Source organism: Acomys russatus, chromosome 16 (genome assembly GCF_903995435.1).
Source record: "Acomys russatus chromosome 16, mAcoRus1.1, whole genome shotgun sequence".
Lineage (NCBI taxonomy): Eukaryota > Metazoa > Chordata > Mammalia > Rodentia > Muridae > Acomys > Acomys russatus.
The window spans coordinates 40,404,748-40,423,786 of NC_067152.1; positions in this window are offsets into that span (position 1 = coordinate 40,404,748).

The following is a 19,039-nucleotide window of genomic DNA, read 5'->3' on the forward strand; positions in this document are numbered from 1 at the left end:
TTGCCACTCAAGCCTGACAAAGTGGTAAAAAGACAAAGCTGGGTGCAGTGGCATGCCTCTGTAATTCCAGCACTCCTACAGCGAGGTGGGAGGCAGAGACAGGAGACTCAGGCAGGAGCCCACAGACTACTAGCCTTGAGATTACTGCACAACAGAAGAAACAAGAGAGGTATCGCTTCAACGGGGTGGAGGAGAGATCCAGTCAAGCTTTAGAAGCTGCCTTCTGACCTCCACAGCGCTCGCTCTCTCTCTCTCTCTCTCTCTCTCTCTCTCTCTCTCTCTCTCTCTCTCTCTCTCTGTCTGTCTCTCTGTCTCTCTCTGTCTCTCTCTCTCTATGTCTCTCTCTCTGTCTCTTCCTCTCTCCCTCCCTCCCTCCCTCCCTCTCTCCATACCCCATAGCACACATACACATGCTCACACAGATACACAGGCACTTGAAAGGCAGAGGCAGACAGAATTCTATGAGTTTGAAGCCAACCTGTTCCAGGCTAGCCAGGCCTATATAGTGAGACTGTCTCAAAAATTAGGTCTTAGCCAGGCATGGTGGCACATGCCTTTAATCCCAGCACTCGGGAGGCAGAGGCAGGTGGATCCCTGTGAGTTCGAGGCCAGCCTGGTCTACAAAGCGGGTCCAGGACAGCCAAGGCTACACAGAGAAACCCTGTCTCAAAAAAACAAAAACAAAAAACAAAAAAAAAAAATTAGGTCTTAAAATTGATGTTGTTGTTTTTAGTACAGGGACAGAACTCAGGACCTTAAACATGCTGGGAGAGGACTCTACCACCGAGCTGCATTCACAGTCCTCCTGACTTTTTTAGCCAAAAAGGCAAGGAAAGAGGAAGAAAAGGACACAGAACAAGTGAGACAAAAGGAAAGAAATAGCATGTACTGCAAATAGACTTTAAGGTGAGCCCCAGCAGCCCGCCCCGCCCCCACTCCGTACTCACCCCTGAATTTAAAAGTTCTTTGAGTATAGACCAGAGTCTATGACTTGCTTTAAGCCAATGAAATATAGCAGTTATACTGCAGAGAACTTCCACCTCATTAGAACAATATTTCTTTCTTTAAAATGTAAGTGTGTGTTCGTGAGTGTTCGTGTGTGTGTGTGTGTGTTCATGTGTGTGTGTGTTCATTTGTGTGGTGCGTAGGCTTGGGTGCAGGTGTGCATAATGTGTATGCACACCTGAGTAGAGGCCAGGTGAACCTCAGGCATCGTTCTTCAGGTGCCACCAGCCTTACTTTTTGAGGTAGGCTCTCTTGTTGAGACCCAAGGCTGGCCGGCCAGTGAACTCTAAGGATCTACCTGTCTCTGCCTCCCCCGCACTGGAATCCCAGTGCACGCACCAACCCACTCAGCTTTGCTAGGAGTCAAACTGAGGGTCTCATGCTTGAACAGCAGGTGCCTCACCAACTCAACCGTCTTTCCAGACCTAAGAACCTGTCTTTTTCTGACTTTGCTGAAATGAGCTACCTTATGAGCAGTCCGTGGAGACACCTGCATGGTAAGACATTGAAGACAGCAGAGGACCAACAGTCGGCAGGAAATTGAGTTCTCATCCCACCGAGCAGCAATGCGCTGGATTCCACCAGCCACTTAGTGGCTTTGGAAATGAATTATTCCCCTAACCAAGACTTGGAAAGTACCTTAGTTGCAGCCTTGTGATAGACGGGAAAGCAATTAGGGTATACCCAGCTTCTTCACTCACAAAGACTACAAGATAATAGGTATCTGTTGTCCCTAAAACTAAATGTGTGGTTCTCTGTTGTACAGTAGTAACAACAGCACAATAGGTCAAAAGCAAACCATTTCAACAATTACATTAAGTATAAATGAACTAAAAATGTAAACCAAGAGACAATGGGGCTGGATAAAGGAGTTAGTGGTTAAGATTTTTACTGCTCTTGCAGAGGACCCAGGTTTGGTTCCCAGCACCCACATAGCAGCTGACAAACACTTGTAACTGCAGTTCCAGAGGATCTGATGCCCTCTGCTATCCTCCAAAGGCACTGCACACATGTGCTGCACGTACATGCATGCAAACACTCATACCCATAAAATAAAAATCAGAGTTTGGTAGGTAGGGAAGGAATGGTTGATCTGGGAAGAACTGGGGAGCCAGGGAAGTGGGTATGATCAAAATACATTTTATAAAATTCTTGAAAAAAAAAAACTAAAAGTAAATTTAATTTAAAAGGAGAGATGTCTTAAATAAAAAACAGCTAGGTTGAAAGTGAAGCATTGAAAAAGCTATATTGTACAAAGCATAGCCATTAGAGAGACCAGGTGCCTATACGTACGTGAGGAGAGCAAATTAAAAGATGGAAAGTATTACCAAACATAAACAAGGAACATTGCATGAGGATAGATGAATCTCTACATCAAGGAAATAAAGTAACCTCAAAACGCGTGCACCCCATAACAGACTGTCAAAAGATATTAAGAGAAAAACACGCTGACATGCATAAAGAAATAGACCCATAATCATAGCGAGAGGCTGTAAAGCCTCTCTCTGAATAATTGATAAAAGATCTTTTTAAAAATGAACACATATAAAGAAGTTCTGAATGGCCCTGTCAATCAATTTGACCTAATTGGTGTTTATAGTGTTCTATCCAATGACTATAGAACACACATCCTTCCCAAGTTCTCATGAATGCACCACCAAAATAGATTATCTTCTACAGCGTGAGTTTTGATAGATTTCAGTCATTGAACTATCACAGTATGTTTTCTGATGAATTAGAAGTATCTACACTGGCATCTAGATACCTCCCAAATATTTATAAATTAGCAGCACACTTCTCAATAGGAGGGAAACAGAAAACATGAGTTAAATGATGATAAAAAAAATATCGAAATCTGTGGGACAGACTCTGTGTTCGCAGAGAATTAACTGTTGTAAGAATTGCCCGGGGGCTGTGGAGGTGGCTCAGTGGGCAAGAGCACCTGCTGTGCAAACATGGGGATCTGAGATCAAATCCCTTGTAAAGATACACACGCCTCTAACTCCAGTGTGGAGGAGCAGAGATAGATAGACTTCAGGAACTCCCTGTCCAGATAGGCTGAGATGCCGAGCTTCTGGTTCAGTGGGAGACTCTGTCTCAGAGGAATATGGCAGAGCACAATAGAAGATACCCAATGTCTTCCTCTGGTCTCCATACACACACAGTCTCTCTTCTCTCTCTCTCTCTCTCTCTCTCTCTCTCTCTCTCTCTCTCTCTCTCTCTCTCACACACACAGAGAGAGAGAGAGAGAGAGAGAGAGAGAGAGAGAGAGAGAGAGAGAATATTACCCAGTGTCACACAATAAATACAGCCAGGCATGATGGTGCACACTTTAATCCCAGCACTCAGGAGGCAGAGGCAGGGTGGATTTCTGTGAGTTCAAAGTCATGTCTACATAGAAAGTTCCTAAGCCATCTAGAGCTACATAGTAAGACTCTATCTCAAAATAAAACAAATAGATAGATGGGTGGGTGGATGGATAGATAGATAGATAGATAGATAGATAGATAGATAGATAGACAGACAGACAGATAGACAGACTGACAGACAGACAGACAGACAGACAGACAGACAGACAGACACTTGTTTGTGACCCAGTTCCCTAGCACAGGGTTCCTAGAGCACTTGTAGAGAAGGGAACCTGGGAAATTTTGTGTTCTAATATCTGTGTTGGGCTGTGGCTAACACAGAGCCGCTAATACACTTGTCATTTTGTGAGTGGTAGGAAAGCTGGGTACAACTCCCAGATCCCTTGGGAATTCCCAGTGACAGGCAGACCCTTCCTTCTAACGAGATGACTTTTGCCAGGCTCCTGGGTAGCCTCAGGAAGGAGTTGCCAGGGGAACCAGCCATGGATCAGAAGACTGTAGCTTCAAGTCTGACTTCTGGAGAAGAGAGATAGGCTGAAAGTTTAGCAAACCAGCGGTGGCTAATGTTGGAACCAGCCATGCCTGTGTGTAATGAAAATCCAGGAGGACACGGTCCAGTGGGATTCCAGACTGCTGAACACAGATGCCTGGAGGGTGGGATGCCCAGAGACAGCATGGATGCTCACAGCCCCTCCCATGCACTTGCCCCTCTGCATCTCTTCCATATGGCTCTCCGTTTGCCTCCCTTGTCATGCACACAGGCGAACAAAGTGATGTGCTTTCCTAGGCTCTGTGGGACACACTAGCACATTAGTCAAACCTAAAGTCAGGGACCAGAGAACTCTGATACCAAGTTCTTCAGTGAGAAGCACAGGTTACAACCTGTCCCCGGGTGACACTGAAGCCTCAGCCTGTGGGACCAGCTGTACCCATACATAGCACAGACTGAACTGCTTTGTAGGGTACCAAGTTAACCTCCACCAGAGAAAATCCTGGCGTTAGTAGAGAGAAATCTCTTCACATCTTAGCGGCTAGCAATAACGTGTTCCGTTAGTGTAAGTGTACTTGTTTTTGCCTTGCCTTCCTACTGTAATCACCCAGGAAATACGAGAAGGCTGTTCTTAGACATTGGACAATAGAGGGGACATAACAGTGGTTCCTGCTATAAAGAAATAAACAGGGTAAGCACCCCCACCCCACCCCCACTTACTTCTAAGACCATTTCTAAACTTTGGCACAGGAAGCAGGGAGTCAAACAAAGCAGAGGGTAAAGCTGAGACAGGAAAAGACACGTTGGACTCTGCAGAGGCTGCGCAGCTGAAATTAGGGACACAGTTACTGCGCAGAGAAGAAGTGGGAAGAGAGAGGATGATCAAGCAGAAGTCTGCGAGAAGTTTCCCCCCCCCCCCCCCCCGCCGGATGTTTAGTCAAATATTGATATTTGTGGAGGGAGAAGTAAACCATTGCAACTAGGACCAGTGAAATGTCTCCAGGTCTCACCTGGCATACATACATACACACAAATACACAACATGCATAAATACACATATACAGATACAAACACACCTGCACCATATGTATACACACACACATATAAATACACACATACATACACACTCATACAGATAAACCCACACACACACACACACAAGTACACATACATGCACCAAGAATAAGGCAAAATCTGCCAAAGCAACACCCAGAGCCTTCCTCAAGGTGTTCTTTCCAGCCACCAGAATGACAAACTTCATAATACACAGAGTTGCAAATAGACACCTCAGAAAAGTATTGATTTTGTGATCAGACTGAACAAACAGATGAAACAATGCTCGGGATGGCTTCGTGAAGACTAAACGTGAGCCTCACAGGGATCAGATTTATCCAATTAAGTGCATTTGCAGCACAACCAAAACAAGGAAGAAACTACGCAGCGCAAACTCACGGTACTCAGCATCTAACAACTAAAAGCAGTCCTAATAAAAGCTTACAAAAAAATTATTTACCTTAGCTAGATGGCGGTAGCACTCGCTTTTAATCTCAGCACTTAAGAAGCCGACAGATCTCTGAGTTCAAGGTCAGCCTGGTCTACATGTCTCAGGATAACCAGGGCTACACAAAGAAATCCTGTCTTGAAAAACATATATAGATGTGTATATATTGGCATATGTATTCACTTTTATTATTTTTACTCTATGTACCTGTATGGTTGTGTGCACAGATTTCTCAGTGGGTAAAAGTGCTTGCCACCAAAGCTTGATCATCTCAGTTTGACCCCCCACACCCCACAAAACAAGGAAAAGACAGATTCCACAAAGTTGTTCTCTGATCTACACACACCACACACACACACACACACACACACATGCATACACTTTACTAATAATAATGCTTTAATTAAAATACATTAAGAAAATACCTCCTAGCTGGTGGTGATGCACATCTTTAATCCCAGACTCAAGAGGCAGAGGCAGGCAGATCTCTGTGAGTTCAAGGCCAGCCTGGTCTACAGAGTGAGTCCAGAACAGCAAAGACTACACAGAGGAACCCTGTCCTGGAAAAAGAAAAAAAAGCAAATACCTCTCAAATAAGAGGATGAATACAGACCTTTCCAGACATAAGATATCTAAGATACTTATGCCAGCAGGTCAGTTTGTAAGGGCTGTAACAGGAAGTTACCCAGCAAACGGGAAGAGCCAGCAGATGCAAGTCTGAGTCCACTCAAAGCAAGGAAGATGGTCAAAAATGGCAAATGGGTCAGCTTATGTATAACACACATTTTCTCGGGCATAGCATGGTGGGTTTACTTCTGTAAGGCTCAGGACGCTAAGGTAGGAGGACTGCCTTACGTTAGTGGCCAGCCTGGGCTAAATAGTAAATCCAGGCTCACTTGGGCTACAAAGTGAGAACCTCTGTCTTTAAAAAAAAAAAAAATCTCCATTTTCAGTTTCTTTAAAATAAAATTGACTGTTCAAATCTAAATAATGGTTCTACTTCTGGCCAAGATGGAATGACAGAAAACAGATTTACTCTGAGAATACAAAATTATACAGTCACCTTGTAAAGTTACCTGGAAAAGTAAATATACATTTACCAGACGACCCAGAAACTACTGTGTATTTATCTAGAAGAAGCAAACACACATGTCCACTCAAAAGCTTGCTCAGGAATGTCTGTGGCAGCTTCACTTTAACAGCACTAAACTAGACACAACCCCCACATCCGTCAACAGGAGAACGGATAAGCAAAAGGCAGCATGAGGAAGTTCTGCCCAGCAACATGAACGAACCAGAATATACACAAAGCATGGCTGTCCAGCAAAAGGATTCCACAAAGCGGAAAGAGCCAGATGCAAACTACATGGCTTTCCAATGTGACTGATGTGACATTCTACAAAGGGCAAAACTGTAGTGATGGAAAGGAAGTCAGCGGGGCGGGGATGGCAGGCAGTGTGTCAGTTCTTCACAAGTGTGCCATGGTGCATGTGTACACACACTGGATGGATGAAAGGATGGATGGATGGATGGATGGACGGATGGATGTTGAGAAACAAGAAAAGGTGGGTGGAGAGAGGAAGGAAGCCAGTGCAGTGATAGGAGGCAGGATTGGCTATCACAGGTCAAAGGAAACCTTCCGAGTGATAAGACCGTGTTGACTGTGCTGCTGGTCACATGGGTAGTAAGTAGTAGGGTTAGTCAGAACTTGGTTGATTTCATGTCTTGAATTGGTGGTTTTTATTGCACCCAATTTGTATTTGAATAAACTCATGTTTACAGACCTACAGGATGCCACCAAGGCAGTGGCTGTAAGGAGATTTATACCCTTAAATGTCTTTGTTAGGCAGGGCATGGTGCTGCACGCCTTTAATCCCAGCATTCAGGGAGGCAGAGGCAGGCAGATCTCTGTGAGTTCAAGGCCAGCCTGGTCTACAAAGCAAGTCCAAGACAGCCAAGGCTATACAAAGGAACCCTGTCTCAAAAACACAAGAAGAAGGAGGAGGAGGAGAAGGAAGAGGACAAGGATGAGGAAGACAAGGAGGAGGAGGAGGAGGAGGACGAGGAGGAGGAGGGGAGGAGGAGGAGGAAGCCAAATGTGCTGATCTGGTCCTGTATCTCAGTGCTCAGATGCTGAAGCAGGAAGATTATGAATTCAAGACCATCCCTCACTAACAAGTTTCAGTCCAGCCTAGGCTATGAAGCTTGGCTTTATATAAAAAATTAAGAGCTCTTCTTGCTCTTGCAGAAGCACCAGGTTCATTCAGTTCCCAGGACACACATGGTGATTCGCACCACCTCTAACTCTAGTTCCAGGATCTAGCACCCTCTGCTGGCCTCCAAGGGCACTGCAACACATGATGCGCATAAACTCACACAGACACAAACACATACACATAATTTTTTAAATTAAATCTTTAATAAGGATCTGGACTTGGATAGAATTTAAAGTACCTATTGCCTTGGTGTAATCTCTAGTGCATCCCATGTTTCCTAGTTTAATCAAGTCCTGGTTCAAATGAGGAGCAATCAACACAGCAGATTCGTTTTCACTGCACAAACTGAATTAAAATGAAGGAGCCCTTCATTATGAGGACAAAATCTTATTGGCTACACCAACAAGAAAGAACACTACATAGCCTAAGAGACCTTCAAAGTGACCATCCAGCAAGCTTTCGACAAAGCCTCCCACCCTCCTCCCCATACCCAGCCACCCCTGATCAGGAAGGACAATAAACAGCAGAGTGCGACACACCATGATTATTTCTTTTTTGAACATTTTATATATGTCACCAGTGCATCTGGATCACGTTCAGCTCCCCCCAGCAACCCCAACACATCTCCCTCCGAACTTCATGCCCTCTTTTATTACAGAGCTCACTGCGTCCTGCTTGCATTGATCATGTATCCCCACTGTGTAGGGTCATCCACAGAGCATCAGGAGCCTGTCGCCAGCCAGACCCCCCCCCCCAGAGAAAAGAGACTCTCCTTCCCCAGTAGCCATCAATTGTCAACAGTTCCTCAATTAGGGGTGGAGCCTGGGGAGCCCCTCCTCCATCCATGCTTTAATTTTTAACTGGCTCGACCTTCTGCAGGTCTTATGCAGGTGCCCACAGCTGCCATGAGCTCCTATGTGCAAAACCTGCGCTGTGTCCAGGAGACGGTGTTTCTCAGCACTGCTCCCATCCTCTTGGTCTTACGTCATTGCTGCCTCATCTTTCACGTGTTCCTCATGCCTTGGTGGTGGTAGGGCTAATACACGTGTCGCATTAAGGGCTGGGCACTCAGTCTCATCTGCCACTGAGCGTTCACAGTTGGTTATTCTCCATATTTTAATCCGTTATGGCTCTCTGCAGTAGCTACAACCTACTACATAAACTCTGGATGAAAATGCAGAGGGGAGCCTGGAGAGATGGCTCAGAGGTTAAGAGCACTGGCTGCTTCCCAGCAACCACACAGTGGCTCACAACCATCTACAGTGAGATGTGGTGCCGTCTGCTGAGGTGCATGCACATATGCAGGCAAAATACTCAATAAATAATAAATACATCTTTAAGAAGCAAAGAAAATACAAAGGACACAGAGGACCAAAACAGCTTTGAAAGGGGACAGAGGACTCAAATTATTTGATTTTAAAACAATGGTGAGTTGAGAAATAGACTCCCACATGTCTAGTTCACTGATTTTGTATGTGTATTTGTGCATGTGAGATGTATGTGTGTACATGGGTGTAGGATGTACATACATGTGTGTTCACCTGTATGTGGAGGCTAAAGATCAGTGTCAGGTGTCTCCCTTGATGATTCTTTACCTTATAAATCAAGGCGAGGTTCTCTCAGGTTAGCCCAGGGCTCATCAGTTCAGCTATTCTAGCTAGCCAGCTAGCTCCAGGGACCCCATCTCTGCCTCCCATGTGCAGGGATTAGGATGCTCATTCAGCATTTTATGTGGGTGCAGGAGGTCGGAACTCCTGTCCTCATATTGCATGGAAGGCTGTTGACCTGCTGACCTGCCTCCCCAGTCCTAACAAGAAGTGACATCCTCTGAGATAAAACAGTTCATCTTGGAGGGAAGCTCCTTAAGATTAATAATGGCCTAAAGGAGACTCCTGAAGACTCAGGAGGCAAACAACTCAGAAACTTCAGGAATTTCCTGAAACTGAGCAGACGCAGTAGAGCCCTCCTTCTCCAGACTTACATAAGCAGTAAGGCCTGCTGAGAGGTCTGCGTTGAACAGGCAAGCTGCCTGGAAGAGACAGTCTCCAACCAGTTCAGCCACCTGGAAGTTATACAGTAACTCTAGGCTCCCAGGCTTTGTGAGCTGCCTCACCATGCTGGGGTGGGCTTTGGTGATGCAGCTGTCTTTGATTCATTTCTGTCATTGTATGTAACCCCATCGCCCATATTCCTGTAAGTAAGCCCAATAAAACTCATTGGCTCACTCCCTTGGTTAGGGTTTCATTGCTGTGAAGACATGGCAACTCTGTGTGTGTGTGTGTGTGTGTGTGTGTGAGAGAGAGAGAGAGAGAGAGAGAGAGAGACAGAGACAGAGACAGAGACAGAGACAGAGAGACAGAGAGACAGAGACAGAGAGACAGAGAGAGACAGAGAAAGAGAGGGAGAGAGAGAGGGAGAGAAGGTTTCTTTGTATAGCCTTGGCTGTCCTGGATTCACTTTATAATCCAGGCTGACCTCGAACTCACGGAGATCTGCCTGCCTCTGCCTCTGCCTCCTGAGTGCTGAGATTACAAGTGTACACCACCGCGCCTGGCTTGACTACGGCAACTCTTATAAAGAAAAACATTTCATTGGGGCTGGCTTACCGTTTCAGAGGTTTAGCCCATTATCATCATGGCGGGAAGCATGGCAGCACACAGGCAGACATGGTGCTGGAGAAGGAGCCGAGAGTTCTGCATCTGGATCTGCAGGCAGCAGAAGGAGACTGTGTGTCACACTGGGTGTAGCTTGAGCATATAAGACCTCAAAGCCCGCCTCTACCGTGACACACTTCCTCCAGCAAGGCCACACCTCCTAACAGTGCCACTCCCTATGGCCAAGCATTCAAACACAGGAGTCTTTGCGGGCCAAACCTATTCAAGTCACCACATTTACCAAACTGGACGCTGGATGGACCCTTACTCTGTTCTGTCGTTGATTACCCGACTGGGGTGCGTAGACATTTGTTCACATCTCCCCCAGGCAAAAGGAACTGCTTTTTGTCAAGGTACCAAGACAACACAATGGAAACATATTTCCAACAAGTGTTGCTAGAAAAAAATGAGGACTCATTTAGAAAATGACCCTACCCCGTGCCAGACACAGATTACTTTAAGAAGAATTATAGACCTAAGTATTAAAATAAAAATTAAACTGGAGCCGGGTGTGGTGGCACACACCTTTAATCCCAGCACTTGGGAGGCAGAGGCAGGCGGATCGCTGTGAGTTCTGAGGCCAGCCTGGTCTACAAAGTGAGTCCAGGACAGCCAAGGCTGCACAGAGAAACCCTGTCTCAAAAAACCAAAAAATAAAAATAAATAAATAAAAATTAAAATAAATAAATAAACTGTAGCTTCTCAAAATATAGGAATAAATATTTATGTGAACTTGGTAAAGATCTTACAAAGAAGACTAAAACACCTTTTTTTTGGGGGGGGGGTTGGTTTTTCATGCAGGGTCTTACTACATACAATACACCTGGTTGACCTGGTACTTGCTCTGTAGCCCAAGCTAATCTCCAACTCTTGACAATCCTCCTGCTTCAGCCTCTCTATTGCTGGTGTTGTGGGCATGCTCCATCACACCTGGAGATATATACACACACACATACACACATTATATAATACATATATACATACATATATAAATATATATATATACATATATGTATTATTGGTTGGGAACAGAGAATTTTTAAATTTTTGAATATTTTATTTTTATTTATTTTATTTATGGGTATGTGTTTGTGACTGTATGCCATACGTATGCAGCTGCAAGCCTTCCTGCCTTGGATGCTAGGAACCGAAATCAGATCCTCTGGAAGAGTGGGAAGTATTCCTAACTCCTGAGCTATCTCTTCAGCCTGCTATCAGTTTTGCTTTTAATGATAAAATTAACTTCAATGAAGTTGAAAAATCTCACTGAAAGATCCCATTAAGGAAATGAAAAGGGAAATATAGGCTGAGAGAAAATATTTGAAATATAAGTATCCACCAAAGACAGTTCGGAAAAAGCAGAGGAAAATGCACTTGATTTAAAAAAAAAAAAAAAAAAGACAAAATAAATAATAGATAAAAAGTGTGGAACATACACTTCAGGAAAGGAAAAACAAAAACCCTTATGTTACCCAGAATAACACAGTAATGATAAAAGGCGCAGGGCTGAGGAGACAGTTCTGTGGGCAAAGCACGCACCACATGGGAGCCCCAGAACATACGTCAAAGCTGGAATGGCTATGTACTTCACAGCCCTGGGGTTCCTACAACATAGGAGACTGAGCCAGGAGAATCCCTGGAGGCCTGCAGGCCAGCTAGACCTGCCTGTGTGCCAATAAACAAGAGATCGGTCTCAAAGAGGGTGAATAGTAAAGACCAACAACAGAGATTGTCCTCTAATCTACACACACACACACACACACACACACACACACACACACACACACACAACTAAGGAAGAGAAGAGGACAGACCGGAAAGGTAAAGGCATAAAGGCATTTGCCACAGAAGCCTGATAACCTGAGTTCGTATCCCCAAAACTCACATGAAATCCAGACACGATAGCATAACTGTAATCTCAGCGAAAGGACTAGAAATGGGAGGGGGGGAGAAGGAGCTGTAGCAGTGAGAAACCAATTTCAAACAAACAAGGTGGACCGTGAGAATCAACACCCAAGGCTATCCCCCCTCCCACCTCCCTCTCCCACACATTGTTTTTAAAAGACACAAAAAAATGGCACACAGGCCTAGATTTTTCACATTCTGAGTCATCGGAGACATGCAAATTGAAATTTCGATGAGATACATACCATATATTCAAGAATTTGCTTTGAACGTTTTTGTTGTTTTGTTGTTGATGTTGTTGTTTTGTTGTTGTTGTTGTTGTGAGACAAGGTCTCACCATGTAACTCTGGCTGTCCTGGAACTCACTTTGTAGACCAGGCTGTCCTTGAACTCACAGTGTAAGCTGGGATTAAAGACATGAGCAACCATACCCAACTTGCTTTGAATCTTTTCCGCAGCTCAGCCCCTTGGACACAGAGTAGTGCTAGGAAGAAAAGGCAGCTGGGCATGCAAACTGCATATCCAGGGCCGGGCCGCCTCCTGGCTTAGTCCACTTAGTACTGGGGGTAAGTGAGCCGAGGGTGCACCGAAGCTTCCGGTGACTCTCACAGGCTCATATGCGCTCCCCACCTTTTTCACTTGTATTACTTCTTAAGGCTATTTTACTTTTAATCATGCATGTGTGTGCGTGTGCAGAGATATGTGCACAAGAGTGGTGCAGTGCCCTTGGGGGCCAGAGGAGGGCACTAGACTTCCTAAAGCTGGAGTTAGAGGCAGATGGGAGTGATTCATTGTGGGTGCTGGGAACAGAACTCGGGCCCTCTTCAAGGGCAGTACATGCTTCTAACCACTAAGTCATCTCTCGGCCCTTTTTCTTTTATCCAGAGACTATATTTTTAGCAGCTTTGCAGAAAACCAAGAAGTACAGAGTTCTCAAACTCCCTTCCTACCCACTTCAAGGCCTTCCTTATTATTTAAACCTCAGCTGTGTGGTACATACAATCCTACGATGGACTGGCACTGAAGTTCTACCACCACTGACATCAAGGGTTATCTTCCCTGTGTCACACGACGTACTTACTGTCCTACAAATGCCCCATGTTCCGTCTATCCATCCCTGCCCCTGTTTCCAGTGAGTCCATGGCAACCACTGCCCAATCTTATCTCCCTAGTTTTTTTTTTTCTAGAACATTCTATAACTGAAAGCATGCAATGACTGTCTCCGTCTTTCTGACCCAGTGGCCTTGCGATACAGATGTTTCACGGAGAATTTGGATGCAGGGCTTGCAGACAGCTTCCTTTTGCAGAGCTCTGAGCACCTTAGAAGGGCTGATCCAGGCTCAGTTCTTATTTGGGGGGTCCAAACCTTCTTTCCAGTCTCATATCTATTCCTTCCTCCTCCCCCTCCCCGATCTCATTTCTCATCCCCTTTAAATTATACCGAGATTTCCTCCTATGAAAGCTAATTTAGGTGCCATAACTGAGACTATATTTAATGTAAATGGAAGAAGCAGAAGCAGAAGGATTTATGGTCATAATAACCTGCTTGTAATAACACGAAGCGGGTCACCTGCTTAAGAAACAGTGGATTAAAAGGAAAGAAATTTACCTCCCCAAAGAGTGAATGTCACCAGAAAACTGCAATAGCGTCGTATTGGATGTCCTTATTAAACCTCATAGATCTCAGTGAGCTTCCCAGCCACTCCTCTCCTGCCTCATAAGAATGGCCACAAAGAGGCCTGAGACTGAAATGGAGGTCAGGGGTTAGGTCCCGAGAAAGGCCTAAAGTCAGTGCCTGCCAGACCCAAGGCTCCTCCTACACCAAACCCAGCACAAGCTATGCACCACAGGCATCACACTGTGTACTGAGTGGCGAAGGGTTCCTGACCCATCCTCAAGCCGCAACCGTCAGCTCAGAAATGATCCAAAGCCCCACTACTTCCTGGCTGGCAAAATCCACTGCCAGCCCTGGGTGACACTCCAGGTCACTCCATGTCTCCTGTCCTTGGGAAAGTGATCCAGGGACCAGTTACCATGAGCTAGAGGATGAAAGCCACTAGGAAGCCAGGCAGACTCAGAGCTTGGAGGTCTCCTGTGGGACATGCAGGATGATGGGTAGAAGACACCCTCTATGCTCCAGCGTGCCTCATCAAAGCCTCTTTCTCCAGCATAGACGCCATGCCCATCCACCCTGTCTCTGCCGATGCCAAAAACCATGGCGACAACTATCAACTTCAACTCTGCACTGGGGTTCTATCCCTAGTCCTCCCACCACCACCACCCCGCCCTCCACCCTGTAAATTCTGCCAACCACACTAATCTTGCAACTCACTGCTAGCACCCTCCTGCCTTATCTTAGTTTCTGATTCCTTCCAAGACACCTGTCGTAGTTTCCCTTTCTATTGCCGTGACAAAAACCTTGACCAAAAGCAACATAAGCCAGGAAACAGTTTATTCGGCTTATAAACGCAGGTTACACTCCATTATTTGGGGGAATTCAAGGAAAGAACTTAGCAGCTAATCACAGCCCATCCACAGTCAAGAGCAGAGAGAAACAAACCCATGCTGCCTCCTTGCCAAGACAATCACCCCTCTGACACGCCCACAGACACGCCCACCAACCAACCTAACCTAGGCTTCCCTGGGTTGAGGCTCTCTTCTGAGGCGATTCTAAGTTGCGGCAAGTTGACATTTAAAACTAAGCATCACCATACCACAGCCTACCAAGTTACCATGATTCTTTTTTGTTTGTTTGTTTTTGTTTTTTCAAGACAGGGTCTCTCTGTGTTAGCCTTGGCTGTCCTGGACTCACTTTGTAGACCAGGTTGGCCTTGAACTCACAGCGATCCACCTGCCTCTGCCTCCCGAGTGCTGAGATTAAAGGCGTGCGCCACCACACCCGGCCCGTTACCATGATTCTTGTTGTGACCACCTCCCTATTAGCCTGTGAGCCCCATAGGGGTAGCGACTAGCAAGCCCCATTTCTCATCACCACCTAAGGATGGCAGAAAGCAGACGAATATTTCTGGAACTCAGTAGGTAGATAATGAATGCTTCTTGACCAAATGTTTCACGTGAGGCCATAGTAAAAGAAGTGAGGTTGCCTCACCCCATGGATTCCCAGCCCGTGTGCTGTTCCCAGGTCTACCAGGGAATCTCAGTCCAGACGTAGAGTATCCCAAAACCTGTACAGTATCACTCAACCTACACAGAGCAAGGCCCTTTCTGGAGCCAACGGAAAGGCAGTGGGCAGGCCCAGCGCTTGGTTGATAAGATTCTCTACAACTGGCATGTTCTCAGAGGCCATCAGGATCCCTGATGCTGCGGGGTACAGTGGGCAGACAGAGGACAAGACAGTCCCACCTGCTCCCTCCCACGGCAGCAGGTTGACCTTCCCCACCAGCTGCCTTTCTTTACATCCAGAAACATCTGTGCTTGCAGGTTGCAATTAACATTTGCCTTGGAAGATCTCCATTTCATTAGAGCCTCCTAATGAAGCATTGTTCCCACACACACCCCCAGCGCCCACACATACCTCACCTTGCCATGGAAACTGGTTTCTATTTGGATGATGGTGCAGGGAAGTGTCCAGAGATACCCAGGAACTCAGCCAGACTCTCTGAGCCTAGGCTGGCATCTTATCATCCAAAGAGTTCTCTTATCCACACTACCTGCTGTGCTTAGGAAACTATGAGTCTGAATTCAAACTGTGGCAGAGTCCATGGGGCTCAGGAGATGGCTCTGTCAGTAAAATGCTTGCCACCCGAGCAAGAGGACCTGAGTTTGATACCATGTGACCCACATAAATCCAGGTATGGGACTGGAGAGATGGCTCAGCAGGTAAACACCACTGGCTGATCTTCCAGGAGGCCCATGTTCCATGCGCAGCATCCACATGGCACCTTATCATCATAACTCCAATACCCAGGGATCCAACATCCTCTTCCTGAGCTCCATGGGTACCAGGCACGTGTGTGGTATGCGTATATACATGCAGGCAGAACCCCCATAAGGTAAAAATAAAACCAAAAAACTTTTACTTAATGCAGGTGTACTAATTTCATGCCAATTTGACACAAGCTAGAGTCATGAGAAAAGAGGAAGGCATAATTTAGACGATGCCTCCATAAGATCTATCTGTATGCGAGCCTGTAGGGCATTTTATTGATTAGTGATTGATGTGGGAGGGCCCAGACCAGCCCATTGTGGATGGGGTTCATTCCTGGGCTAGTGGTCTTGGGTTCTATAAGAAAGCAGGCTGAGCAAGCCATGAGGAGCAAGCCAGTAAGCAGCACCCCTCCATGGCCTCTGCATCAGCTCCTGCCTCCAGGTTCCAGCTAATCAGGGAACTCCAAATTCGGAGACCTTGTCTCAAAAGATACAGTGATGCCCAACTTTAACCTCTGATCTCTACATACACAAACATGTACGTGCATCCACATGCGTGTACATACACATCAAAAAGAGATTCCATATGTGAAAAGCCCCAGGTCTGAGCCTCAGCACCGTTCTCCCACAGTCTCCCAGGCCAGGACCACCATCCATGAAGAAAGGCAAGCAACAGAAGTTGGGGGCAACAGATGGGGCCCCTGTGCTCTCAGGGTGAAGGTGAGATTGCTTGGGGCTCAAAAGAACAGCAGGCATCCCTACCCCACCCCACCCCCAAGTACATCATTTAATCTAAACTTGATGAGAACAGAATGCTTCCAAGTTAAGAGATGGGAAAGGGGGCTGCGATGGATTGCTGCAATCCCTGAGGCCACACACCGGCCCTGGCCACCTCTGCTTTCCAGAGTCTGTCCTACCTTCTCAGGTGGTGTCCCCATTTTCCATGCTGTAAATATTGCTTTTATTTCCTCAGAAGAGGGGAAGAGAAGAGAGCCGTACCCAAGATTTATGAATACATGGCTTGGCTGCATGCAGAGCATTTCTAGCTATTCCTACACCTAGGCCTGGAAGCTTCTAGCCTCTATACAATCTAATGTTCTGCAAGCCCAGACTTTGAAGGCTTCAGCTTCCAGCCTCTGTCTGCTAACCTAGGCCTAGAATGCTTTCAGCGTCTGAGACTACTAAATAAGCTCACCTTTTCTAGTTCTTTCTGAGCTCAGGCTGCCTGGTTTAACTCAGCTGTTCTGGCTCAAAACCCCTCTCCAAGCTGACTGAGTCAAACAGGCTTCTCACTGAATTGCTCTGCTTGGAAAAACTGCCCCTGAACTGCAAGAACTCAACTGAACTGCATCAAACAGCCCTGTACTCCACTCCTGAACAAACTAACTCTCTCTCTCTCTCTCTCTCTCTCTCTCTCTCTCTCTCTCTCTCTCTCTCTCTCTCTCTTTCTCTCTCTCCTCTGTTCTTGTGAGAGTTGGGAATATCCTATCGCAAATTCATTCTGTCAAATCTTTCTGTGATTTTTCCTTTTCGCTGTGTCTGCCCCTCAATTAGATGTCATTGTTTGTGATTAAAGGTGTGCACTAAACTCCATCCAGAGGGGTTAAAGATGTGTCGTGTCTTATGCTCCAGAGAGAGGGATTGAGAGCCAGAGGGATTAAAGATGTGTGCACAGACTTAGGTCTTCGAATGTGTCCCTTGCCAGGGTAGCCATGTTGCTGGATTAAAGTTCCTCTATATAGCACCAGGAAAGCCCAGATGCTGGACACACATGTTCTTCAGTCACTAGGATGGAGGGTTTACTGACGATGCTTTCCCAGCCACAGCGCAGTGACTTTCTAAGGAAGGTGATATAAAGGACTGGTTTATAGCCAGAGACAAAAAGATTTGCCAGGACACAGGTCTTAAAATGCTAAAGTTGTGACAGCAGCAAGCAAACCAGACTGATGGGTGTACTTGTTAGTTTATATGGCTCATTGGACACAACCTTGAGTCATCCGGGAAGAGCAAACATCAGTTGAAGAATCAGATTGGTCTGCAGTCATGTCTGTGATTGCTGTGAGAGGACCCAGCCCACTGCGGGCGGCACCATTCTTAGTCAGTTAGTTAGTCCTGAGCTGTATAAAAAGGCTGGGTGAGCAAGCCAGTGAAAGAGCTATGAGCTGTGACCTGGAAATGTGAGGTGAAATAAACTCCTTTTTCCCTAAGTTGCTTTTGTTTAGAGGATTTTATCATGAAAGTAGAATAAAACTAGAATGAAACAGCTGGTCACCCTGTTTCTAAGAACGTTTAAATGGGCTTGTGAAGCTGGAGAGCTCGAGAGCTCAGTCAGGAAAGTCCTTGCCCTGTGAGGACCCAAGTCCATTCCCCGGTACCTATATGAAAAGCCAGTGTGAGGCACATGCTTGTAATCCCAGTACTTTGGAGGCAGAAACAGACAGATTCCTGGGGTTCACCAGGCAGCCAGCCTCACCTATGTGGTGAATGTCAGCCAGTGAAAGACTCTACCTCAAATAAAACAAAACAACAACAAATAAAACAAAACAAAACAAAACCAATGGAGATAGCTCCTGAGGAATGATACCCAAGGTTGACCTCCAGCCTTTACAAGCGCACGTGCGCGCACGCGCGCGCGCGCGCACACACACACACACACACACACACACACACACACACACACACACAACAGAGCTGCTCACGTGCAAACCCCAAAAGCAAGACATGGGACTCCCCTTCTCATTGCCTTCATGCTATGCCCTGCCCTGCACATTCTACGGGGCATCCCCTCCTCCTACAGACTCCTACTATCCACCCTGCAGCGCCACTACAATCAGCACCTAGTCCAAATGAAAGGGGGCCAACAGGTTGGGACATCTGGGCCCAGCAGCCAATGCAGAAGTAACACACTAAATGCAAGGGATTGAATTATGACATTTCCCGCTTTCCTCACCCCCCCCCAAAAAAAAAGAGATACAATGTTGAAGTCCCAGTCTCTGGTCCTATGAATGAAT